Source organism: Lampris incognitus, chromosome 3, assembly GCF_029633865.1.
Source record: "Lampris incognitus isolate fLamInc1 chromosome 3, fLamInc1.hap2, whole genome shotgun sequence".
Classification (NCBI taxonomy): Eukaryota; Metazoa; Chordata; class Actinopteri; order Lampriformes; family Lampridae; genus Lampris; species Lampris incognitus.
The window spans coordinates 105401543-105429159 of record NC_079213.1 but is presented as its reverse complement, the minus strand read 5'-3'; the positions used below and the strand labels follow the sequence as shown (position 1 = coordinate 105429159).

General features: G+C 45.0%; 1 protein-coding gene across 1 annotated transcript in view; it reads left to right on the top strand.

Annotated features, from left to right (window-relative positions):
• The window catches only part of LOC130110714 (inactive N-acetylated-alpha-linked acidic dipeptidase-like protein 2), a 402779-nt gene that overhangs the window by 309434 nt on the left and 65728 nt on the right, over window positions 1-27617 (top strand). The window lies entirely within an intron of this gene.

Here is a 27617-nt window from a genome sequence, read left to right as displayed (position 1 = left end):
CTGCGCTGTAGCCAACTTCCACGACAGCAACGTTTTGCATGCCACTGAATTCAACTGTCTTCCAAAGTCCGGTTTAATCAGGTCACAGAGCTGAGTCCTTGTATTGGCCAACACAACTCATCTTTATGAACGACGTGGGCATTGCGGTCTTCTCTGAATGTGTTCACAGACGGCCACAGCAACAAGTTTCTTTTCAGTGGAAATAACACACTGCACATGCTGAGGAACGTACACGCGCAGATACGAGAGCGAACAGCAGCATCGGCAGGATTACAGGCTACAGTGTCCTGTGCACTGGTATTTTAACTTTCACAAGATTCTTTGCACAAATAACAACGTCTGGGTCAGGCGTCATTTTTAAGCTGACAACATTTTTTTTTCTTGACTACGCACGACTGCTGGTGAGTAGGAGAAAATCATTGTTGGTTTGGATTTTCTCATAGACCATATCAACAATACAAAAAAACATAAAAATACACTGGCCTTCCAACACGGAGATCACTGGTTCGAATCCCCGTGTTACCTCCGGCTTAGTCGAGCATCCCTACAGACATGATTGGCCGTGTGCGGGTGGGCAGCCAGATGGGGGTATGTGTCCTGATTGCTGCACTGGCGCCTCCTCTGGTCGGTCGGGGCGCCTGTTTGAGGGGAAGGGGGAACTACGTCCCCCTGGCGCAACTCCTCACTGTCAGGTGAAAAGAAGCGGCTGGTGACTCCACATGTATCGAAGGAGGCATGTGGTAGTCTGCAGCCCTCCCCGGATCGGCAGAAGGGGTGGAGCATCAACCGGGACGGCTCGGAAGAGTGGGGTATTTGGACGGGTACATTGACAATTGACCTATCGCTCAGTCCTGCCCCTTGAACGCAGACGAGCCAATGGCAGTGCAGTACCAAATGCACGCAGGAGCTCACACAGACATCTAGAGGTAACAACTCCATTAAGTAGCATCAGAGTTGCATCAGAAGTCGTGGTTTTCATGATGTTTTATGGATATAAGTTGAACAAAATTGGTCAAACGATGTGCATGGGGTACATGCAACACTGATACGAGGTATCCTGAGAGGATAGGCAATGGGGTATATTCTATCCCATTTCCCAAACCAAAACAAGACAGAGGCAAAGCTGTGTGGCAGACCACACAGTCAACTCAACATAACACTAGCTGTGCTAGGCTAGTGCTAGCTAGGTTAGCATGTAAGGACACTGTCACGCAGGTACAGGGTAATGCTAGCTAGTTAATAAAATAAACTAACACACGTACATCTCAGTGCCTCTCCAGGATTAACGTTAGTTAATTGAAGGTAAATTAATTTATCTTACCCTGCGGTGCACGAACAATGCTGGTCCTGGATGATGTTAACTGCAATCATGATGACCATGAGATGAGGCTTTTCCCTCTTGCATTGTGATCTGTAAACTCTCGCCTCCAATTTAAGCTTGTCACCCACCATATATCTAGTTTTACATTTTGTACATATCCCTCCGCAGCATAGTGAAGTCCTTTTTGATGCCTTCTAGACGAAATCAGGTCCTTCTGTCTCCAAAAGTTATGTGTAGCCTCTTGGGATATAGTTTTGACACCGATAGCTGCCATTGTAACTCTCTAGTCAGCCTGGGTAGCTTGTCCGAGTTAGCAACAGTAACTGAAGGGGGCGGGGCTTAGCGATAGGTCAATTGGGGAGAAAAAGGGGGAGGAAATCCAAAAAAGAAAAAAATACACTGGGCTTATCCTATTAGACAATTTATGTCAGGATGTCCTTTGGCGGTTTTGTGTATAAAATTACCCCCACTCCCACCGCCTTGGCACAAGTACTGTCAAAAGCCTCAGTCCAGCTGTTGTAGTATATACCAGCCCGCCACTCTGCATGCCCAAAGGCTTACCAGCCCTCCCAGAAAAGCAAACACACAATCCTCGAGCAGAGTCAAGGAGAGGTCTGAGAAGTGCTTTAATTTGTGTGAGTGGGACGAATGGACGAGAGGAGATGTTTACACAAGAGTAACTTCCTCTGCTTAGCTGCTTTCCATCTGCCTGTTGACACTGCTGCTGCACTTTGTGTGTTTACTGGTTGTGCCATCGAGCAAACAGAGAATCTGCAGAAGCATGCATGCATACACACATCACTGAGTCTTTTCACATGCATACATTTGTGTGTATGTGACCCTGTGTATGTGTGTGTGTGTGTGTGTGTGTGTGATTTTTGTGGTTGTGGTGAAGGACCACTGGAAGTGGATTTGTCAACAGCTTGTTTTGCATTTAGATTCACACTGGATGTGTGTTAGATGGGCTTCATTCAAATGGAAGGATATTATTATACTGTGTGTAACACATACGGCTGTGCTGTTTTCAGCTGATTACAATTAAGCAATATCACACTCGAGGTCGTGCTGTTATACTGAATATCAGCACGGCTGTGATTCGGTCATAGGCAAGAGGCCGCAGACAACAGTTCTACAATCGCCATTTATTAGTTAACAGTAATAAGCGACAACAGATTATGATTTGTTTGTTTATTTAGTCATTTATTTCGTTCCAGAACTGTGCTCTTGAACTTGGATTGTTGCCAGGCAACCTGAACACAAACATGTTCCTGCACAGCTTGCTACTTTGTATAGGTCTGCACACAATGTAGCTCTTCTGATGACCATTCGTAATTTAACTCAAATGTTATTTGTGGAAATGTATCCATCTTTGCCGTGCAAGTTTGTTACAATCTGATTTTGATAACGACCATTAATGTAGCCTAATTAACGGTTATTAATAGAACACCTGTGCGGCGGAGTGATACATATAATGAAGTCCCAGTGCTGTTATACTGAATATCAGCACTCATGGAATGCCTCTTGTCTAATCGAATGACTTGGTTGGAACTAACTGTTGTATAATTGCCATCATCGCCACAGTCCCTCGTGATGGACGCAGGGCACCCTGGCTTACAGGGGTCCTCTTCACCTCAGGCAGTGTCAAATCACATATGTCTGTATGGTAGGCAATTGTGTGGCCATCTATTTGAGCCTTGTAAGGTTTCTCCCAAAGTTCTCAGCTACATGGCATTAAACCTAACTGGAAGACCTAGACTGTGCTTTGCTCGTTTGTCTTCTCATTAGCTGTCCACCTGATGACACCCAGTAGCTCTTCCCCACATGAATACTGTGTACATTATTGTATATAATGCTTGTTGACATTTGACATATCACCGATTTACCTCTCTCAGTTTTGATTTCAAAGGCACCATTACATTTCATGGGCAGCATGGTGGCGCAGTGGTTAGTGCAGTCACCTCACAGCAAGAAGGTCCTGGGCTCGAGCCCCGGGGTAGTCCGACCTTGGGGGTCGTCCCGGGTCGTCCTCTGTGTGGAGTTTGCATGTTCTCCCCGTGTCTGCGTGGGTTTCCTCTGGGGGCTCCAGTTTCCTCCCACAGTCCAAAGACATGTAGGTCAGGTGAATCGGCCGTACTAAATTGTCCCTAGGTGTGAGTGTGTGTGTGTGTGTGTGTGTGTGTGTGTGTGTGTGTGTGTGTGTGTGTGTGTGTGTGTGTGTGTGTGTGTGTGAATATTTGTTAGTAGTTGTAGTGATATCCAGGAAACGTTTACAAATTAACTCACTCCTCTATTTCTGAAGTCAAGGTCATATCAGGTTTAATATGTCTTCATGTAAGATTACTTTCTTTTTCAGAAAATATATTCACAATATTCCGAATATCCACCAAATGCGTTCATCAGTTAAACTTTATTTATTCAGCCGATGTACATGGGCAGACTGATACTGAGATACTTCAGAATCCATCCTCAAATTAAAAAACATATATTACGTTTTTTTTTTTTTACTTAACTAGTGATTCTAAATGCATGTTAACTTGAATATATGTGATGCTAAAAAAGTAAAGGTGAAATGTTCATTTAATGTTGTTCATTGTTGGATAGGTGCTACGTCTCCCTCTGCAGATCGCAAAGAAAAATAATTTGGACATATTTCACCCCTGTTAGCGAAACCATTGTAAACTGTGATGTCTACTACTACTACTACTACTACTACTACCACTACCACCACTACTACTACTACTACTACTACTTTTGGCTGCTCCCGTTAGGGGTCACCCCATCCGTTTCCATCTCTTCCTGTCCTCTGCATCTTCCTCTGTCACACCAGCCACCTGCATGTCCTCCCTCACCACATCCATAAACCTCCTCTTCGGCCTTCCTCTTCTCCTCTTCCCTGGCAGCTCCATATTCAGCATCCTTCTCCCAATATAGCCAGCATCTCTCCTCCACACATGTCCAAGCCATCTCATTCTTGCCTCTCTTGCTTTGTCTCCAAACCGTCCAACCTGAGTGGTCCCTCTTATATAACCGTAATAAACTGTGATGTGTGCAATAAGGAAATTAGCTACTTTGGTAAAACTAACATTTGTTCAAGCATTAAAACTGGTGCCATGTCAAAGAACACTTTGAGCTACAGCAAAAGGAGAAGGAATGAGGGACAGTTAGGTCATTGTCTTTCAAATCGATAGAATAATGACTTAGTACTGGAGAAAAGCCAGATTGCTGCTTTAAAACCAGTCTCAGCAGTGTACGTTGGAGCCACCCTCTGGCAACTTTGGGAAGGTCTTGATGCATGCTCAATAATCCAGGGAAGGAAATCAAAGAAGGTTGAATCAGTTCATCTGAACACAACGTTTATTGAAAAATGCGTTTCATCACTCATCTAAGTGACCTCGTCAGTCTCAACTGACTGTAGGTATCCCCCACCCTCTCAGTAGTGTCTCTCAGTTGCTTTCAAACCCCAAATCACCCTGCACCAGAAGTTGGTCCACCTCAAGGATCGGGTCCCCTGGCACAAACAGAGCAATATAGTGTACGCTGTTAAGTGCCAGGAAGATTGCCGTGACTTGTACATCGGGGAAACTAAACAGACGCTGACCAAGAGGATGACACAAGACAGGAGACCTAACACATCAGCCCAGGACTCCACAGTCTACACCCATCTACAGGCCCGTGGCCACTCTTTCAAGGATGGATGTGCACATCCTTGATAGGGAGGTTGAACGGGGAGTCAAAGAGGCCATCTATGTGAAGAGGGAACGACCATCCCTGAACCGGGGGGGGCTAAGAGTACATCTTTCACCATCTTACAATGCTGTGATTGCAACCATTCCCCAATCCGCTGTGAATAGTACACGTGGCCATTGAAACTCTAGTTAATGGTCACGCCCATATTTGCATATGAAACTGGTCGTTGGTTTCAGTCGTTATGCAACTGTATTGTTTATAAGGGTGGGGATACCTGCAGTCAGTCGAGACTGAAGAGGTCACTTAGATGAGTGATGAAACGTAGCTGTCAATAAAGGTTGTGTGCAGATGAACTGATTCAGCCTTCTTTAACGTTGGGAAGGCTTGAAGTCAAGACAACAGTGATCTGTCCTGATGCTGACAAATGTATGGATTAGTTTCTCTGTGTAAGCAGGAGTGGTGGCGTGGTGTCTTAGTGGTTAGCAATGTCACCTTACAGCCAGATGATCCTGAATGTGATCCTGGTCCTTCAGCGCGGTCTTCCTGTATTTGCATGGGTTTCCTCCCATAGTCCAGTGACATGCATGTGGTGAGACTGGAAAACTCGTAATTGCCCACAGGTTTGTGTGAGGTACAGTGTGCGGGCCCTGCAGTAGATTAGCTACCTACCCAGGGTGCCTCACTGCCGAAGCCAACACACCCCTGGATAGACTCCAGCCCACCATAAACCTGAACCGGATTAAGTAGGTATCAGTGATAAATGGAGTGATATTTCAGTCGGAGAAAGACATTATCTCACCTGATTTTCAGGTGATAAAACAGTTTGAGTTAATCCCTTCTCTGCTTCACATTTCACTTCAGTCAATGAGGACACCCGAAGTCCCCTCTTGAGGCTTGATATTTTATGATAGCACACTGTGAGATGACTTTATCTCCTCCCCCCCATTGCCTCAACTACTCAAGCTTATTTCATCCTGGCTCACGCACTTTTCCGGCAATAACATCTGAGAAGCGGTTTTAGAAGAATGAGAAATGATTGTTCGGCTTGATAGAAATGTGAATCTGGACTCCATAGCTACACAACAATGGAAACCATTATGAGGCTTGCAGATAATGTCCCCTGATGGCAGCATTCACAAAATAAAGAATAAAGACACTCACATTGGCTGTGCTAACATTACAAACCTTAATGCCGATTTTTTTGCTCGGATATCTTTTTTCTTCTTTTTTTTTCACTGTTCATATTGGTCCTGTGTGATGGCCTGGCGGCCTGTCCAGGGTGTCTCCCCCCGCCACCCAATGACTGCTGGGATAGGCTCCAGCATCCCTGCGACCCCTATCAGGATAAGCAGGTTGGATAATGGATGGATATCCATGTTTGTAAGGGACCAACAACTGACATCAATGTGAACAGACGTCTGTCCTGAAAGGACCCGCATGTGCACATTTACAGCAACGGATAATGTCATGTGCATAAGTTGTATGGCGCATGAACAACAACAGAGGACATAATTATGGTGGTGTGTGTGTGTGTGTGTGTGTGTGTGGACCGGCTGCTGGACTCGGGGCAGATCAGAGCCGACTGTGATGTGAATGTACTGAGACTGAGTGAGAACCCCTGAGGTGCAGATGTGCAGAATGTTGTGTTTTTAATGTGTACATTTTTTTTTAATAAACTGGCCGCTGGAGCTTTTTCAGAACCATCAGTGTTTGCGTCTCTGCGGCGGAGAACCGTGGTAGCGATGAGACTTGTCACGGGGATATTTGTGGGACAAAAATGAAATAGTGATGCAGTCATTCATGTTCAGCTTTATTTACTCTGCAGGTCAGATGGCAAATGGTCAGCTGGAATGCTTGAATGGAAGTATCGCCCCTAAATGTTCGTCAAATAATACATTTCTCTGTCTCTCCGCTGACCCCCATCACCGTGTCCGTCCTCTGTTATTTAAGAGAGCCACTGTCCACACTGTGCTGTGTGCCTCTGTATTTTAAATAAGAAAAAAAAACTGCATGAAATCCAATCTGATGTTTCTCACAGCCGCCACATTGTATCTGTGTGCAGTCTGGGAACACACATGACAGTGGCCCAAGTCTGATATGACGAGATCAGATGTTGTGTGTTGTGTTGTGTCGTGTCGTGTTGTGTTGATCTGTCTGTCTTTCTCTCTCTGTCTCTCAGTTCTCTCTTGCTATCTCTCTGTCTCTCTGTCTCTCGCTCTCTCTCTCTCACTCTCTCTCTGTCTCTCGGGTCTCTTGCCATATTTATCTTTCTCTCTCTCGCCTTCTGTCTCTTTCTCTTGGTCTCTCTTTCTCTCTCTGTCTCTCAGTTCTCTCTTGCTATCTCTCTGTCTCTCTGTCTCTCGCTCTCTCTCACTCTCTCTCTGTCTCTCGGGTCTCTTGCCATATTTCTCTCTCTGTCTCTTTCTCTTGGTCTCTCTTTCTCTCTCTTGTCTCTCAGTTCTCTCTTGCTATCTCTCTGTCTCTCGATCTCTCTTGCTCTCTCTCACTCTCTCTCTGTCTCTCGGGTCTCTTGCCATATTTCTCTCTGTCTCTTGCGCTTTCTCTCTCTCTCTCTCACCTTCTGTCTCTTTCTCTTGGTCTCTCTTGCCATATATCTCTCTCTGTCTCTCGATCTCTGTCTCTCAGTTCTCTCTTGCTATCTCTCTGTCTCTCGCTCTCTCTTTCTCTCTCTGTCTCTCAGTTCTCTCTTGCTATCTCTCTGTCTCTCTGTCTCTCGCTCTCTCTCACTCTCTCTCTGTCTCTCGGGTCTCTTGCCATATTTCTCTCTCTGTCTCTTTCTCTTGGTCTCTCTTTCTCTCTCTTGTCTCTCAGTTCTCTCTTGCTATCTCTCTGTCTCTCGATCTCTCTTGCTCTCTCTCACTCTCTCTCTGTCTCTCGGGTCTCTTGCCATATTTCTCTCTCTGTCTCTTGCGCTCTCTCTCTCTCTCTCGCCTTCTGTCTCTTTCTCTTGGTCTCTCTTGCTCTCTCTCTCTGTCTCTCAGGTCTCTCTTGCCATATATCTCTCTCTGTCTCTCGCTCTGTCTCTCTCTCTGTCTCTGTCCCTCGCTCTGTCTCACACTCTCGCTGTCGCTCTCTCTCTGTCTCTGTCTCTCTGTCTCTCTCTCTCTCTCTCTGTCTCTCTCTCTCTCTCTCTGGCTCCCACACAGCTGGAAATGTGTTCTCTTACAGTATCTGTTTTTTTAAAGTAGGAAGTGTGTGTGTGTGTGTGTGTGTGTGTGTGTGTGTGTGTGTGTGTGTGTGTGTGAGAGCGCTACGAGTGCTCAACATAGCATAGCAGGCTGGCATCGATCACACCAACAGCAGATAGTGAGAAAACACTGCCAGCACTAACTCAGCTCCCACTATGTGCCTTTGGGCACACACACTCCCACCATTGATCTAGAAAGTGTCTTTGCACAAGTGGAAGTGACCATGTGTGTGGTGGGTGTGTGTGTGTGTGTGTGTGTGTGCTTGTGTGTGTGTGTATGGATTTCTTTTTGTGTACTAGTATGTACAAAGGTGTGTACTGCATGGCTTTAACTAATGGTACCCACAGGCCTGCCATTTATTTCTAAAAATACTAGGATAGACAAAAGTTGATTAGACAAAAGGCAGAATTATTTGCCGCAGACATGTAAGAGGGTAAAAGAGGCAGCGTAATGGATTAATGATGTAATGGAAGGGTCAGAGTGATGAGAGAAGAGAAGGTTCCGAGAAGAGAAGTCAAATTTTCAGATCTTTTCCAGAGAAAGCTGGATTGCTGGATTGGAGAAAAGAAGAGAGAGAGAGAGAGAGAGAGAGAGAGAGAGAGAGAGAGAGAGAGAGAGAGAGAGAGAGAGAGAGAGAGAGAGAGAGAGAGAGAGAGAGAGAGAGAGAGAGAGAGAGAGAGAGAGAGAGAGAGAGAGAGAGAGAGAGAGAGAGAGAGAGAGAGAGAGAGAGAGAGAGAGAGAGAGAGAGAGAGAGAGAGAGAGAGAGAGAGAGAGAGAGAGAGAGAGAGAGAGAGAGAGAGAGAGAGAGAGAGAGAGAGGAGAGAGAGAGAGAGAGAGAGAGAGAGAGAGAGAGAGAGAGAGAGAGAGAGAGAGAGAGAGAGAGAGAGAGAGAGGAGAGAGAGAGAGAGAGAGAGAGAGAGAGAGAGAGAGAGAGAGAGAATCAATCAGATGGGTGGCAGCAAAAGAGAGAGTATTGCCCAAAGAGAATAGAAGTCAAGTCAATTTTATTTGTATAGCCCAATATCTCAAATTACAAATTTGCCTCGGGGTCTTTACAGCAACACAACACCTTGTCCTTAGGCCCTCGCATCAGATAAGGAACAACTCCATAAAAAACCCTTTTACAGGGAGAAAAAATAGGAAGAAACTTCAGGGAGAGCAACAGAGGAGGGATCTCTCTCCCAAGACAGACAGCGTGCAATGGATGTTGTGTTTACACAATTTACAGAATACAACACTGAAAGAGGGTGACCAAATTATAATGGAATTATAAGATATATGAAGAATGTGATAAGGCAGATGCCAAGCAGTGTCCAGATGCCACCGGAACAGCCTAGGACCTGAACCACCATCACCATGTAGACCTGACAGGAGGACAGACTACACATGCACACAGGGGAGACCCACATCACACCATTCACACAAACAGGAAATGAGACAAGAAAAAAACATTAGTCACACATCGGAGTAAGAGAGGGTATAACATTGAACCAGGATAACAAAATTATATGGATTTACAATATATACTATATATATAAAGAATGAGATGAGGAGGATGCCAAGCAGTGTCCAGGTGGTGACCACTGTCACCATGGAGACCTGGGATGAGGGCAGAATACACATGCACACGGGGGAGACTCACATCACACCAGTCACATACACAGGTAAAGAGAAAGGAAAAGACAATCATTCAGAGAGAGAGAAAAGACATGTGAGAGAAGAGAACAGTTTGCAATAATCTATATGCTATAATCTTGTCAGCAGAACAGTGCTTGGTAAATTCATTGAGACAAACACTGACCAACCATGCAGTACAGGTCATGAAATACTCAGTTTAAAGGCAACAAATTGCAGATTAAGGCAAAAGTTTTAAGTTTGGATTTAAAGGACTCAACATACACTTATTGTCTGACAGCAGCAGGCAGGTTATTCCACAAGAAAGGGGCCTGATAGGAAAAGGCCCTGCCCCAAGCTGACTTCTTTTTAAATTTGGGTGCACACAGGTGCCCTGTATTTTGAGAGCGGAGAGCTCGAGATGGAATGTACAGTTGAAGAAGGTCAGGCAGGTTTGATGGGGCAAGCCCATTTAGGATTTTATAAAGTCAGCAGAAGTACCTTGAGGTCTGATCTAACATGGATAGGAAGCTAATGAAGGAGCCAAGAATTAGTCTAATATGGTCAAATTTTCTAGTTTTAGTTAGGGATTCAGGCTACAGCATTTTGAACCATCTGAAGATTTTTAATACAACCATGTAGCAGACCTGAAGACAGAACATTAAAGTAATCAATTCTGGATGAAACAAATGCATGTATCAGAGTCTGCATCAGCCATGGACAGGAGAAACCAAATTTTAGCTATGTTATGTATGTAAAAAAGGCAGTCTTGGTGATTTCTTTAATGTGCTTATCAAAGGAAAGGCTGGGGTCAAATGTAACACCAAGAGTTTTGGCTGGCACACTTGGAGAAATCACAGAGTTAGTAGAAATTGTTAGTTACTTGATCAAATTGGTGTCTATCTGTAGTGGGGCCAATGACCAGCACCTCAGTTTTATCAGAATTTAAATGTCAGAATTTTAGTGACATCACATTTTTCATGGCAGCCAAGCAGACCTCTAAATTTGTCCTTTGAATATAATAATCGGCTCTTATAGGCACATATAGTTGAGTATCATCTGCATAGCTATGGAAATTTATTCCATGATCGCATATAATTTGGACAAGAGGTGAAATATAAAGAGATAAAAGTAGAGGGCCAAGACTTGAGCTCTGAGGTATGCCATAATTAACATCAGAGAATTTCGATGTAATATTGTTTTAGCAGACAGTGTTCTTCCAGATAAGTAGGACTTAAGCCAAGAGCAAGGCAAACCAGAGACACCAAAATTACAATTTATTCTATCTAATAATATACATTGATCAGTGGTGTCAAAGGCTGCACTGGGGTCCAGTAATAGAAACACAGAGGTGGAATCAGAGTCCATAGCAAATAGAAGATTGTTCACCACTCTGGTCACAGCAGTTTCAGTGGAGTGACAGGAGCTGAAAGCCAATTGAGAAGGATCATATGGATATCTTTCTTCTATATGGATCAAAAGTTGTTGATACACAACTCTCTAGTACTTCAGAAAAGAAGAAGGAGGAAGAAAACCACTTTTTTTTGTCATTGTATAGTTGTTGGAGTACAATGAAATTTGTTTTCTGCATTTAAACCATCCTGTTGTATAGGAGGAATGGAAGATCAGAGATTGGTCGATAGTTATTAAGAGAACCTGGGTCGAGGTATGGTTTATTAAGTAGAGGTTTGACAACAGTTGTCTTAAAACTACTGAGAATTGCCAGTAGTAAGTGATAAATTAACAATGTCCAGCACTGTAGGTACCAGAAAGGGCCAGAGGTCTTTAAAAGGTTTTGCTGGTGGCATTCGGGTAGCACAGCGATGTATTCCGTTGCCTACCAACGTGAGGCTCACCTATTCAAATCGCTGTGTTACCTCCGGCTTGGTTGGGCATCCCTAAAGACACAGTTGGCCGTGTCTGTGGGTGGGAAGCCAGATATTGGTATGTGTCCTGGTCGCTGCAATAGCGCCGCCTCTGGTTGATCGGGGCACCTGTTCAGAGGGGAGGGGGAACCGGGGGAATAGCTTGATCTTCCCACATGCTCGTCCCCCTGGTGAAACCCCTCACTGTCAGGTGAAAAGAAGCGGCTGGCGACTCCACATGTATTGGAGGAGGCATGTGGTGGTCTGCTGCCCCCCCGGGTTGGCAGAGGGGGTGGAGCAGTGACTGGGATGGCTCAGAAACAACGAGTAATTGGCCAGATGCAATTGGGGTGAAAAAAGGGGGGGGGGAATCTGCAAAACTTTTTTTGGGAGGGGATGAAGTAGGCAAGCAGTTGGTTTAGAAGCTGACATGAGCTTAGTCAAAGTATCCAGAGAGATAGCCCCAAAAGCTGTAATATCAGGGACTATCTGTGGCTCATTTTATAGATAAGAGTTTGGTAAGACAGGATCTGCAGGAGTTGAAGAACTAATTTTGTTTATGATATCATCAACCGTATTGCAAAAAAAGTCTAGAAACTCATGGCCATGAATGGTGAGCAGCCAATAGACGGCTGCTTTTTAGTAAATTTAGCTATGGTGTCAAAGACAAATCTGGGATTATATTTATTAATATTTATTTATCTGCTTTTTTCACAGCAGATAAAACACACTTGTATTTCAATAAACACTTATGTCAAGATGGGTAAAAAAAAAAGTTCCAATTTTGATTTTCGGCATTTACATCCCAGTCTCCTTCAGGCCCACTTAAGAACATGTGTCTTGTCATTAAACCAGGTTGTAGGCCTCTTAAGTAACCTAGCTCTAGTAGTGAGAGGTTCAGCGGATTTGAGGAGACTTGAGAGGGTCACATTTAAGTCACTAGTGAGATTTTCAACAGAGTTAGTCACTACAGTGAAAGGAGCCAAGACTTCAGGCAGCTGCTGGCCAAATGCATCTACAGTGTGCAGATCAGTGTGGTGAGTGGGAATTACATCTGTGCTGGCATTAACGGGACAGGCCAATGATGCTCCGAATCTAATCAGAAAATTATCTGACACAGCAGATTTGGTTGGCAAGACAGTCAGATCGGAAAGAGCTATCCCTTTAGATAAAACCAAATCAAGGGTGTTACCACTGTAATGTGTCGACTCTTGAACAAACTGGGGGAACCCAATAGTATCAACAAGCACCAGAATGGCTTTACTCACAGGGTCACCAGCCTTATTCAGATGAATATTGAAAACACCAAGAATTAGAGTCTCATCAGAATGAGTATCAAGACCTAAGATAAATTCTCCAAGAAATAGTGCATAAGGGCCAGGAGGTCAATGGGGTATCACAATGTGGACTGAGTAGAGTCTATTCTTGGCTGAGGGAGATTGACATAGAATAAGAGCCTCAACAGATTGGAATTTAGATTCAAGTTTCGAAGTTACAGGCAGAGAAACAGCAGGAAAAGCAGCAAAAGAGCAAACAGAAAAGGAGAAGCAGTTGAGAAAACAAGAACAAATGTGGAGAAATGACCAAAGAGAGAGAGGATGAAGACAGCAAGAGAGAGGAGGAGCAAGTAGAGAAACAGAAGAAAAAGTAGTGAATAAGATGGTGGGGATGACATACAGAAGGATGACAATCAGCAAGAGGAAGCAGCATAAATGAAAAATGGTGAGCAATTTAGATGAAGGTCGGAGAAGGAGCCAAAGACAGGAAATGTATAAAAAGTCGAGCTAGATTGAGAACAAGCAGTGTAGAGGGGAGAGAAGAGAAAATGGACAGCAGCAGCACGCAAATTGACATGATGCTATTTTCTTCCCACCCTCTAGCCTTCAGACGGCATCTCGTGCATGAAACCAATTCATTTGTCAAATGGTGGTGAACTCAGAATTTAGTTATCAACTATAATTCCTTGGCAATAAGAGAATCTCTTGAAGCATAACATGAATCTGAACAAAGGCTGACTGATCGGAAAGACAGGCTGTCGAAGGTACCAAAGTGATCAACATTTGGCTGGTGGTCAGCACTGATGGGGAGTTTTCTCTGATGTGACTAAACAAAAGCATGTCTTCTTAACAACGACTTCAGTTTGCCTTGATTATCACCTCCATACCCTAACATAACTCAGTTGGATGCGAGCAGGTATTAAGCTCCATAAATAACTGCCTCGGGGATCTAGTGCCACTAAAGCAAACACTGTAGAGTAACTTCTTTCTTCAAAGGATAGAGGTGCTTTCTATTTTCACGGCGTCTCCATTGGCCCTATGCTTGAATATCATCACAAGGATGGTTTACTGAAGGTTAATTTATAATTTGATATTACATATTTAAAGATTAACGCCATAGCATTCATATGTATTCTGTTACTTAGCTGTTTCTTTGCATGTATTATTTCATTCTTTTATGTATTTTGCTCCCCTTCATTCACACTAATCCAACCTAATCCAGCCACAGATTAACCATTTTAAAGAGAGAATCTTCAGCGTTTGTGTCATAACCACAAAAGGAAACATGTTACATTTGTTGTATTCAAATTAGTGTCATTCAGATTGAATTCAGATTAGTGTTACTTACAAGGCAGCTGGGGGATATGGATGGGGCAAAAGGTTTTCCCTTACGGTCAAAGCCTTGGCTTGTGTTGAGAGGTTGGTCATATCACTGTTTGGTGTTGCTTGTACAGCCAAGAGGGCTTTTGGGAGATAACGTTCACTGCCTCTTTTAAAACAGGGGCGGCATTGTGGTGCAGTGGTTAGCGCCCCGGTGGGCTACCTGATAGAATGTGTACCACAGAAGGCTGAGTCCTTACCGCAGCGGCCTGGGTTCAAATCTTGCCCGGGCCCTTTGCTGCATGTCATCTCCTCTCTCTCCTCTGTCTTTCCTGTCTCTCTCTACTATTGCTATCAAATAAAGGTGGAAAATGCCACAAAAAAAAAGAATTAAAAAAAGAATGAGGGCAAAAACATTAAGGGGATATAAAAGAAAGGACAACATTCAGTGTTAGTGCAAGCAATGATGACTGAGTCATTTGGTCCCCTGTGACCAAAATGTGAAGCACTAGAATACTAAATTAAAATGGCTCATCATGAGGTCACGCAAAGAGGCAGCAAGAGAGCAAGTGGTGAATTCACCACCTCTCAGAAGTCTATAAAAAATACCACAACACAACTCAGTGAAATGCCTGTAGGCACCAAACAACTCCTGTTTAAGATGAGACTTGTGAACTTTGGTCAGAATGCATCGAAGAGGTTTGTCATTACTGTCTGCCAGTGCTTTTCTTAAACCAGTAAAAAACAGAATAGACCGACAGATGGACAGAGGGACAGACAGATATTTAGATGGATAGATTGGTTGTATTTATGTTGACTTTGCAATCTCTGGCCTAATAATGTGCAATAACTTAGTTAGACAATAAATTGCACATAAATTGGTAAATGACTCAAAAGACAAAACTTTGGAAAGAGGAGCACTCACGATGTAGAGCTCTGAAAACAGGTCAAGTCTTTGCATTTGGTCTGGAACACTGAGAGAAAACAGTAGAATAATACAGGGAGCAGGTCTTTATAGGTATCCAGTGGACGGACACACTGCCCAGTTCTACTGAGTGTAAATTCACCCCGTCTTACTTGTTTGACCTAAATAACAGTTTTGCCTGTTTTGCCTCTATTGACAGTGTGTGACCTTGTTTGTGAAAACACACAATTAGTTTATGCAAAGAGATTCACTGCTGAGCCGGAAAGCAAAGCTCTCAATTTACCAGTCAGTCTTCGTTCCAACCCTCACCTATGGTCATGAGCTTTGGGTAATGACTGAAAGGGTAAGATCGTGGATACAAGCGGCTGAAATGAGCTTCCTCTGTAGGGTGTCTGGGCTCAGCCTTAGAGACAGGGTGAGGAACTCGGACAGAAGGAGCCCGTTGAGGTGGTTCAGGCATCTGATTTGGATGCCCCCTGGGCGCCTTCCTTTGGAGGTTTTCTGGGCACGTCCAACTGGAAGGAGACCCCAGGGTAGACCCAGAACTCGCTGGAGAGACTACATGTCCAATCTGGCCTGGGAATGTCTTGGGATCCCCCAGGAGGAGCTGGAGGACATTACTGGGGAGAGGGACATCTGGAGTGCCTTACTCAGCTTGCTGCCACCACGACCTGACCCCGGAGAAGCGGCTGATGATAAGATGAGATGAGATGAGATGAGATTCACTGTAACTGAAACAAATTCAACAAAAATCAAATCAATTTCCATCTTGTGGAGAAGGATGGGGGAGGGGGGTTACCTATATCTTGGATTTGTTCTGGTTCGTCAAGGTCTGGTTGTCTTTAAATGGGATCCAAGTTGGCGGAAGCTTCCGCCAAAAGGAAGATGGAGATCTGTTGAGTGTCCGCACACTCTGAAGTCCTTCTAGGTTCTTCTGGCTTAAAGATACATTATGCTAACAATCTGCACATTCAGGAAATACTTGTGGTCTGTGTAGTCTTCTGAAACTATCACCATTTCAGTGCAATTTCATTTTGACAGAGAAATGAACGTCCTCCTGCCAAGAGAGTGATTCTACATTTCCTACATGTACCAGTATGTATTGCGTGAAAGTTTCTCAACGGCGGAGATTAGACAATGTACCCTTCAGCCAGTCAGCCTTGTAGTTCTTCCGCTATCCACTGGCGGCACTGCATGACTGATGTAAGCAAATTTGCAATAGCATGGTTCAGCAATACAGACAACATTGAAAAGTATTGTGGACATTAAAGAGATGCCACGACTACAGTTATTACATGGAAATAAGGATGAAAATCAGTGAAATTTCCATTTCATGCATTGAAATTAGGTCAGTGGTAATGAGGGAATGTGAGTCTCTACCTTTTTGTTTGTCTGTTTTATATTTTACCGCCTCCTCTTCTCCTCGCTCTCTCTCTCTCCCTCTCTCCTCGCCGTCTCTGTGTCTCGTCTCTCACTCTACTATCGATATGTGGAGCAGCTTGGAGTTTTCCGCCGACTTTGCGACACCTTCTCCAAAGTGAGTAGGAAGCAGCATGTCAGGGCTTCAGCCCACAGATGACAAAAGTCATCCAAAAGTGCAAATGTGTTCTTTTCTATATTTCTTTTCTTTTCCTTTCCCAACCTCTCAGCTCATTTTGTAGTGTACTACTGGAGGACATGAGCGCTGCATAGGTGGGAGTAGCTTTATATATTGCATGACAGTCTCACCCTTGCTTAGAAAAGTGCAGCTGAATCTACAATTCAGCCACCCAAGGAAATGCAAATGAATAGACTTTCTCTTCCCTATACACGTACATCCAACCATGCATGCTGACTAAGAGTACATTACTATTTCCAGCAAGGGCCTAAGGGAGTCATTTCAGGCACTCACACACACACACACACACACACACTTTTTACGACCTGTTGAACAACTCCCATATATATTATCTTGTGTGTGTAGAGATGAGATGTGCTGGGCGTCCGGGTAGCGTAGCAATCCTTGGTGGATTGTATTCGATCGGCTCCTGCACTGACTTGATCGCACTGAAGCCTCCGATTCTTTAGCGCTGGGGCTGTGTGGCTGGGTTCTAGCTTGTGGCTAAGATAACCAGAGGTGGACAAAGTACACAACTCCATTACTTGAGTCAAAGTATAGATACTCCAAATATTACTCCAATACAAGTGAAAGTTGTGAAGTCAAATCTGTATATGAGTTAAAGTACAAGAGTACTTGCTTTTTTTTTGGGGGGGGGGGATTATACCCACTTTTTCTCCCCCGTTGTACTTGGCCAATTACCCCACTCTCCCGAGCCGTCCCGGTCGCCGCTCCACCCCCTCTGCCGATCCGGGGAGGGCTGCAGACTACCACATGCCTCCTCCGATACATGTGGAGTCGCCAGCCGCTTCTTTTCACCTGGCAGTGAGGAGTTTCGCCAGGAAGACGAAGCGTGTGGCAGGATCACGCTATTCCCCCCAGTGCCCCCTCCCCCCTGAACAGGTGCCCCGACCAACCAGAGGAGGCGCTAGTGCAGCGGCCAGGACACATACCCACATCCGGCTTCCCACCCGCAGACACGGCCAATTGTGTCTGTAGGGACGCCCGACCAAGCCGGAGGTAACATGGGGATTCGAACAGGCGATCCCCGTGTTGGTAGGCAAAGGAATAGACCGCCACGTCACCTGGATGCCCTATGGAGTACTTGCATTGAAAAATACTTCAGTATTCAAAAGTACATTTCCTTTTTAATGTCAACGCATTGTTGTGTTGTTGCCGCAACGCATTTCCAGAACCTCCGGACTCTGGAACAGCCTGCTGGCTTGCCTGTAGAACCTGTAGGGCGAAGAGCTTGTAGAACATGCTGCAAAGCTTGGAGAAACACAACCGAATCGACAAAAGGACAGCCTTTTCTTTTTTTTTAATTTAACACAACAATAAAACAATTTAACAAAACAACCAACCTACCTTAAAATCCCAGTTACACACCGCTAGCTTTGTAACTGCCCGACAGCAACACTGCTTTAAGCAAGACACAAAACAATAAATAATATATTAATTCACAATGAAGTATTGGTTAATTTTGAGGTAACGTCCACCCAATTTTAAAGTTCAAAAGACACACGGTAACAGGGTACACCTTGGACCCGGGCTGAACTACAAGGGACTTGGAGGAGGTCTGACCCCAAGATGTGCGGTAGGCAGGCCCACCGGTGTGCAGATATTCCCTGATGCCCACGAACCCCCCCCCCCTCCCCAGCTATAGGTTAAATGGGGCCACTGCCTAGTGGCTACCTCGGGAGACGAACAGGCTACGGGAGAAAACCCCTACACAAAATCAACATCTACACTGCTGTTGTTGTTGTTTTGTTTGTTTGTTTTTTCCTTGCCCTTTTGTATGTGTTTGAGCCGGAGAGTACTGCTGGCATTCTCCAGAGGAATTGAATCAAGTGATCGCTACAGTTGTTGTATCTTGATTATTTTATCCTGTTGTGTAAGGCACCTTGTAACACGGTTCAGAAAGGTGAGGTATAAATAAAGTTTATTATATTCTGTCTCTTGCACTGCCTGTCCCCCCACATCCCCCTGGTGCTGAAGGGTAGGCGAGGCAATTAATCGTAAAACATCAGTAGTGAATAACTACTTCAGATTTTGCGTTTTTGAAAGTATTTTTTAACTCGCACCGAACTTGGATTCAGACGTGTCTTTTCAGATTCAGGTGGAGGTGTTTTGCGGAGGTGGGATGAGCGTCACACGGCGCACTTTATATTTATAACACCGTGAGTCACCATCACCTCATCAAGCCTTTTGCTCTTTATTGTCTGATTATCTAACCCCACAGTCTGGGTTGTCTTTCTGGCTTTTTTTTTTTATAGAAGTTTTCAGACATTTCAGTTGTTTCTTCAAATGTTTTTATTTGCCTAACACACTGGGAACAAGAAGAAGAAACTGTTTTCCTGAAGATGAATCTTGCTGGCGTGTCGATGGCGTGTTATTCTTCTGGCTATAAGGAAGGGGCGTCTCAGCCAGAGGAATGTGACGTGTGGAGTGTAGGCGAAGAGAAAGGGCGTGAATCAAAAGACGATGCAACCTTTAAGTCGTCAACAGGAAAGGCTGAGTGGAAATGCTCAAATGTCAGTAAAAAAAAAAAAAAATCCATAAAAAAAAAGGAAAACACGCAAAAACAGCCTTGCGTTAGGTGGAGAAGTCAGTAGCTGTTGCTTCAGCCGTCACATTTCCTCGCCTCCGCGTGGAGTATGGAACATGACACGCAACATGACGAGGTACGGCTGACATGAGTTTAAAATGATGACTCCTCCAGCGACACATGATCGTTTTATCTGCCCCGGGGGGTGCTAGATGTTGCGCTAGCTGCTCCTGAGTAAATGTCATCTGCGCTTTTCGCAAGAAGTTCACGACACAAAAGGAGATCGTTTATTCGCTCGACATTCAGATGGAAACATGGGTGTAAAGGTAGTATGTGGTACATTTGCTTGACTGTACACTTTTGGGGCATTGACACTTTTTTTTGGATCCCCCCCTCCCCTTTTCTCCCCAATTCATACTTGGCCAATTACCCCACTCTTCCGAGCCATCCCGGTCGCTGCTCCACCCCCTCTGCCGAGCCGGGGAGGGCTGCAGGCTACCACGTGCCTCCTCCGTAATAGGTGGGGTCGCCAGCCACTTCTTTTCACCTGACAGTGAGGAGTTTCCCCAGGGGGAGGATCACACTATTCCCCCCAGTTCCCCCTCCCCCCCGGAACAGGCACCCCGACCGACCAGAGGAGGCACTAGTACAGCAACCGGGACACATACGAGCTGTGATTCCTCTTGCCTACCAGCTTGGTCCCTCACACATACCCACATCCGGCTTCCCGCCCTGACCTGACCAAGCCGGAGGTAACACGGGGATTCGATCCGGCGATCCCCGTGTTCGTAGACAACGGAATAGACCGGTACGCTGGACAGAGTGGCCGTGTCCTTTTTAAGTTCTCAAAAAACTGCTTCAGTGACAGTTTACCTCTCGGATTAAGTCGCTTCCCCTGTTGCATCAGTCGTCACTAACAGTATGCACTCGCCACATCCGCTGCACTACCCACATGCCCCCGGGGCATTGGGCTGCAGTTACACCAGACCAAAAAAAAGTAACAGGAATGAATAAATGAATTAAATTAATGCTCCACAACTGACTGCAAACCATGTCACCTGTTTTTTGTGGAGCAGTTTTTTTTTTTTTGGGGGGTAAAGCACAGTAGTACAAAATTGGATGGTCATACACTGCTAAAATGTTAGCCTCCTCCATTTACTCTCCCTGGTGACCACCCCCATCAGAGGTCCGCTCAGTCAGAGCAGCTCTGTTATTGGTTGACGGTTCGAATTTGTGTGTCAAAGTTCACCAAGTTTGAACTTGACGTGACAGCATCAAGGCTAATTCACCTCGCACTGGAAGAAATGTTGCTAGCTAGCTGTGAGATGAGCCTACAGAGCTCCTTTCATTGCTGGCTGGACTGAAATACCAGCCACCCTGAGAAGATAATGGGCCAAGTCGAGCCCTCTCAAACTCTGACATTGATTTATGTACACTGGGGATTTGATTGTATTAAAATTGTATAAAAAAATTTTTTTTTTTACATTTCCAGTAAACACAGGGATCAGAGAGAGAAAGAGAAACAGAGAGAGTGAGAGAGGGAGAGAGAAAAGTTACTTGTATCCGCGCTCCCACAATTACCCAACCGGTTAAGGTCTGATGAACTTTACATTTAGAAAGCCATTATTACAACACACCTTGGGGAGGGCGGTAGGTTGGCAATCTGTCTCGCACTCGTTCATATAATATCATCCATCCTTCCCTGCACAGCGTGGCATCACATGAACGGGTAACAAGGTTCAACCTGCCCGTCAAGTTTCCTCTTTTTAAAACAGAGGGAGATGGAGTCTAGAGCCACATCCATAGTCAGACAGAAGAAAAGATTAAGTTCTCTCCCTCACCCTCTCCCTCTCCCTCTCTCTCCCTCTGTCTCTCCCTCTCCCGCTCTCTCTCTCCCTCTCTCTCTCTCTCTCCAGCCAGTCAGTAGGTCAGTTTAATGGCCCAGTTTACAACAGCCTAATACATAACATGACCAGCTGACAGCTAGTCGCTTCTGTCACACACACACGCTGGAGTCGCTATGATGTTACGACTGCGGCGGTCTGCATCGCCACGGCGACAAGCTCCTTTATCACCTGGTAGCAGGAGGTAGAGTTTGTGCATGTGTGTGTGTGTGTGAGAGAGAGAGAGAGATGAGCGTGAGTGTGGATGAGAGCTGACAGAGGCGTCCAGGTTGACAGCCTTTGTAATGGAGGAGAGGGTAATTTGTTAGACGGATCCACCTCTGTGGCCATCTACATGCCTCCCTCGCTTCATCCTTCTTTTTGTGTAGCACTCCCTCCATCAGTTCTGCTCCTAAGATCTCTCATCCTCTCTCACCCTCTTTTCCTTCCGCCATCGGTCTCGTACATCTCACCACCACCCCCGCAATCTCCTCTAGTCATCCCGCAGGTGGAACCTCTCTCTCATTCACTTTCCACTCCATCTACCCCACCTATCCTTACTGCACCCCCCCCACACACACACACACACACTCTCTCTCACCTCCTTTCACTCCTCCGCTCCTCTCTCCCTCCTTCCCAGATGGAGCCCTCATCCATCAGGCCAAATGATTAAGCTGCTCCCCTGCTCCTCTGAGGCCTCGTATCCCTGAGCTAAAAAAAGAAACTCTAGAGGAGCGCCATGACAGCCCGTTAATAAACCCCCCCCCCAAAACATTCAGATCCTTACACGTGTAAAAGTAAAATAGATTTGACCTCCTTGAGAGTGTTCAAGTACCTACTTTATGGTAAATAAATGTAAGAATGAAAAGTATGAATATGTTCAAAGTTGCCGTAAAAAGAAATCGCCATGTGGCGACGGTCCATCCTGAAAGCGCTATCGAAGAGGTCAGAATGTCGATAATAGATAGATAGATAGATAGATAGATAGATAGATAGATAGATAGATAGATAGATAGATAGATAGATAGATAGATAGATAGATAGATAGATGGATAGATAGATAGATAGATAGATAGATAGATAGATAGATAGATAGATAGATAGATAGATAGATAGATAGATAGATAGATAGATAGATAGATAGATAGATAGATAGATAGATAGATAGATAGATAGATAGATAGATAGATAGATAGATAGATAGATAGATAGATAGAATGTCTGGTATATTCTCTGTTCCCTTGTTAAAGGTTTTAAAACGGGTCTGTGCCAGAGACTAATAAACTTTTTTTTTTTGGACACCAGAACTGAACCAAATGAGAAATAATGAGAACGACGGAGACATGTGCACTATGACAAGCCTCACCCGGTTCCCGGTGGACGTTGAAAGATTCAGTCCAGAACTGTTTCAGATGCATTAATGTAGATTCTCGGGGAGCTGACAGAGAATATTTAGCTTCCAAGTTTTCTAAAACTATCACAACTCAGCATGTTTGGAAAAAAAATCCATTATTACCACTGAATACATTTCACATCAAGAATAAAGTTAAACTTTTAACTGTAACATACTCATAAAAACAGAAAAATAAGTGTTGAACTATGTTATACTAGAAGTGTTGTTTTTCTAGGTAGGAGAGTTTTTCCGTTACATATTTTTGGCTAGCTCAGTAGAATTTAAACACGACCTCAGTACGATATATTGAAGTACTTTGTTTTAAGGGACAAAACTGGGATTTTTGTGCACCTTTCCTCCTCCACACCCATGACCAAACACAAACTGGTATTAGCACAGATTAATCCGTAGTTTGACGTGATCCTTGCAGATAATAGAACGTCCCTTCTTCAGCCGTTCAGTCAACACAACTCGTTTCGCTTGCTGAGGTTGTGTCATGAATGGTTATGTTTATTAGTCATGGCAGATGTGGTTTGGTGAAGCAGGACAGTCGAGGCACTGCAGTCCCATCAAGCTGCTTACAGGAATCAAAAATGTAATGAAAAATGTGATGTGAATCCCTGCATGGCTCGCTATCGTGTTATAATGGGCCTGTATAAGAAAAGTGTCAGGCATATTTGACTATTTATGTATGTTTTTGTGTCTTTAGTTGTGTTTCTATCCAAATTTTGAATAAAGTTAAACATGCACTAGCACCTCCTCTGGTTGGTTAGGGTGCCTGTTCAGGGGGGAGGGGGAGCTGGGGGGAATAGCGTGATCCTCCCATGTGCTACGCCCACCCTGGTGAAACGCCTCACTGTCAGGTGAAAAGAAGTGGCTGGTGACTCCACATGTATGGGAGGAGGCATGTGGTAGTCTGCAGCCCTCCCCGGATCGGCAGAGGGGGTGGAGCAGAGACCGGCATGGCTCGGAAGAGTGGGGTAATTGGCCGAGTACAATTGGGGAGAAAAATCCAAAAAATAAAAACAAAAAAAATCACACAAATTAACTTGCGTTTAAATCAGATCTATTTTTAAAGTGAATAAAACTGACCATCGACCTGTGTGTCCTATGTCTTATGCCCAGACTTCCACACCCATCAGAAAGATGGCCTAGATGTGATTAAGGGACGGCTGATCATGTGACTAAATTCTATTCGCATTTGATTTATTTTTATTCAGAAAGTGTTTCCATTGCAAATTATCGCAAGTCTGTATAGAAAATAAAAACGTCATCCACCTCAAGCAAGCGCACAAACCTTGATGTGAATTTGGGGGACTTTATTCATCTGCAATTTTTGTCAAGCAAATTTTTTTTTTTTCAAAAATAGGTGGCACGGTGGCGCAGTGGTTAGCACTGTCACCTCACAGCAAGAAGGTCCTGGGTTCGAACTCCGGGGTTGTCCAACCTTGAGGGTGATCCCAAACTCTGTGTGGAGTTTGCATGTTCTCCCCGTGTCTGCGGTGGGTTTTCTCCAGGTGCTCCGGTTTCCCCCACCATCAAAAAGACATGCGTGTTAGGGTCAATACTGCTGTCTGTGTCCCTGACCGAGGCAATGGGGAAAGAACTGGGGTTGGTCCCCGGGCGCAGCATGAAGTTAGCAGCCCACTGCTCCTAGCTACACACATCACAGCTAGGATGGGTTCATTTGCAGTAACTGAATTTCCCCAAGGGGATTAACAAAGAAAATGAATTAATTAAAATTTGTATAAAAACACTTGGGTGGAAACGTGGTTAACGTTGTGATGCCATAAGGGGGCGCCATGCAGTCTGCTGGAAGAGCGATGTGTGCGGTCACATAGACTCAATGCTGAGAAACTCCACCGGTGTCACTCTTCCAATACAGAAGAGACAAAACGCGTAAAGCCCAGGTCAGCTTCCACAAGACCAGATGGTGGAAAGTGACTGGGAAGGCAGCCAGGATGAATCAGACCCACAGTGTCCTTTAAAAACACTTGATGTAATGAGCTGCCATCCCAGTGCTCCCAGCCTTCCTGGCCGTGATGTCGGAGTGTTTACACAAGACATCCGGGGGATTTCTCTGACGCCTTCAGTTTTTACATGATGGCCTTCATTAAATCGTCCACGATGAGGGAATTCTGCTTAAAAACGGACTTTCGGGGATGGGTATTTTAGTTTATATGAGTTATTTGTCTTGAAGCATTTCAATGAATTGTTTGTTTGTGTGGAAATATATTTTCCGAACTGTCTCCATGCGTTTGCTTTGCCCTTAAAGAGCTCTTGATTTTGCATTCAATAGTCCAGTAAAGTAAAAAAAAAAGGAAAAAGTAAAGTAAGCAGTCAAGTAAGTAAGTAGTTAAGTTAGGTCAGGTGACTCGGCCATACTACATTTTCCCTAGTTGTGTGTGTGTGTGTGGGCCCTGTGATGGCCTGGCGGCCTGTCCAGGGTGTCTCCCCGCCTGCCGCCCAGTGACTGCTGGGATAGGCTCCAGCATCCCATGCCCCCGAGAGCAGGATAAGCGGTTTGGCTAATGGATGGATGGATGGATGGATAGTCAAGTAAAGAATTGGCAAAAAAAGCAGAACTGTATCCCCTCAGGACTTGTCTGGACATACAGTTTACATCTGCTCTGTACTGTTTGGACCTTAACCAGTGCACTGGACTTGGCTGTACTTTCTACTGCCTCAGACCTTAACTGACCGACCTCAGTGTATTTTCCACCCTGCCTAGATAATGCCATGGATGCGCAGCAGCACAGCTTCTCTAAACCTTCCATCCTTTTTGCTCCTGTTAATTATTTTACAGAGTGAAGAGCTGGGCAGCTTTGATGCCCCGAGATGTCTTTCTCCCCCTTCCTCTCTTTGCTTGAACACTCTTGTGATTCCGCTCCTGTCTCACTTCTCCTTCTTTCACTCGCCTATTAGTCGCTCCAGCACTCTGCCCTGCAGTGGTGATACAGCTCCCACCAAAGCCAATTAAGGGAGCCAGAAACACATTTATAATTAGGCAAAATGGCACTTAAATTGAAATTGTTAAAAGATATATGTGCACCTAAACCCCGCTGATGAGTTCACGCTCCTCTCTTCCCCCTCTGGGGAAAGGGGGGAGGTTGTTACACACAAACACACACACACACACACACACACACACGTCTATTGCTTTACACAAACACAAAAATGAGTGTCCACATGGACGTGTATAAACCCATGTACAAAGGGACACATACACAAATGTAGATACTCTTCTCCCTCTCTTCTTCATCCATCACAGTTGGTGATGACCATGGCACATCTCATTATGTGGGGTTTTGGTGAGTGTGCAGATGGATGGTGCAGATAGATGAACCGACCAATCTGAGCCCGGAATTCTCTGTGCCCCCCCCCCCCCCCCGGGGCATGTCGGGGAGGACGTGGAGCTCTGAGGTGCAGCCACAAGTCCTCCCTTTGCAGACTTGCACTGCTGCCTCTTCAGCACGGCTCAGGAGCTTGTCCTGCTCTCACAGGGGTCTGGACCTTCCTGGACTTTTCTTCTCCAGGCAGGTCGGTCCTGAGCAAGGAGCATTTCAGGTCAAATCCAAAGCTCGGGAAACTCTGGAAGCACTTTTTGGGGCCACATTGCCCTTGCTTGCCATTTTTCAGCTCACCAAAGACTTCTGTTGGCAGTCTCGTGCAGGGCATTCTGGTCACGTGGCCAGTCCGTCCGAGCTGTGCCTTCGCAAGCAGGGTGGGCATGCTGGGAATACTGGCCTTGCTGAGGACATCAGAGTCAGGGAGTCCGTCCTCCTGACCCAATGTCTCATTAATTATTAAACTAGAATATATTTCAGTTTTCTTCCGGTAATGTCAAGAAACACCATTAGGACACATCGCAATACCGCCCGAGACTTTCACACTGGAACAGCCCTACCTCCCATCCATGTTTTATTACTACCTCCATCCATGTTTTATTACTACCTCCATCCATGTTTTTTTACTATGCCATCTCTTCATTTCTTTTCTCCCCCTCCTCAAAAAGCCTGTTTCCATGTTTTTTTTTTCTTTTTCTTTTCCCCCCACTCATCATAAAAAATACATCACGTATAGTATGCATCCTACATCCACAAGCATGCACTCACACACCCACACACACACACACATCTATATATATATATATATATATATATATATATAAAATCCAGTGAGTCAAGTAAATTCTTTATGAGACAGTACAAGCCTGTTTCATGCCATAAGCAACCATCAGCTGCCAATCAAAAAAACAAAGTTATGCGTTTTTTCCCCGGAAACCGTCAATGGTGTTGATAGAAGTGCTCAACTAATGAGGAGCGGAATATATATATATATATTCAGAACAGTTTGCAAGGAGTATTGGATGAAAATTTGATTGCATTACCATTTACTGGATGGGCAGACAGGAAGAGCATCAGCCAGACAGCTCGGCGGACACAGAGGAGGTACTGTCGATACCAGAGCGAAGTGGAGCCGTTCACCCACTCAGAGATACAGAGTGAGACATGGACCACTTCCAACTGTTTGCCTGTTGGGGGGGGGGGTTGGTAAAAGGGTGCCGAGTATGTTGAGTGGGTGACCGTGTGTGTGTGTGTGTGTGTGTGTGTGTGCGCACACCAGCGAGCATGCACATTCGATCGCTGCCTCCATCCCCGTGCTGTCGCTAATCATAGCCTGTCAAACCACCTGAAAGTTAGGAGATGACAGATCTGTTTAATAAACATGGAATTCTGCCCACCCCTTCCACCCACCGCCACCACCAAACACACTAACACACTAACACACACAACACACAAAGAGACATGCAAAGAACATACATATTTACACGTCTGGATCATTCCACACATCAATCCGTCCCCAGACACGGTCGTGAAAACACACAAGTGCAGAAGCGTCAGACCCTGGAGGAAACAGGGGGGTTGATGGGCAGAAATCCACGGCCAGACTGTCTTTTCCTGTCAAGCAGCTGCTC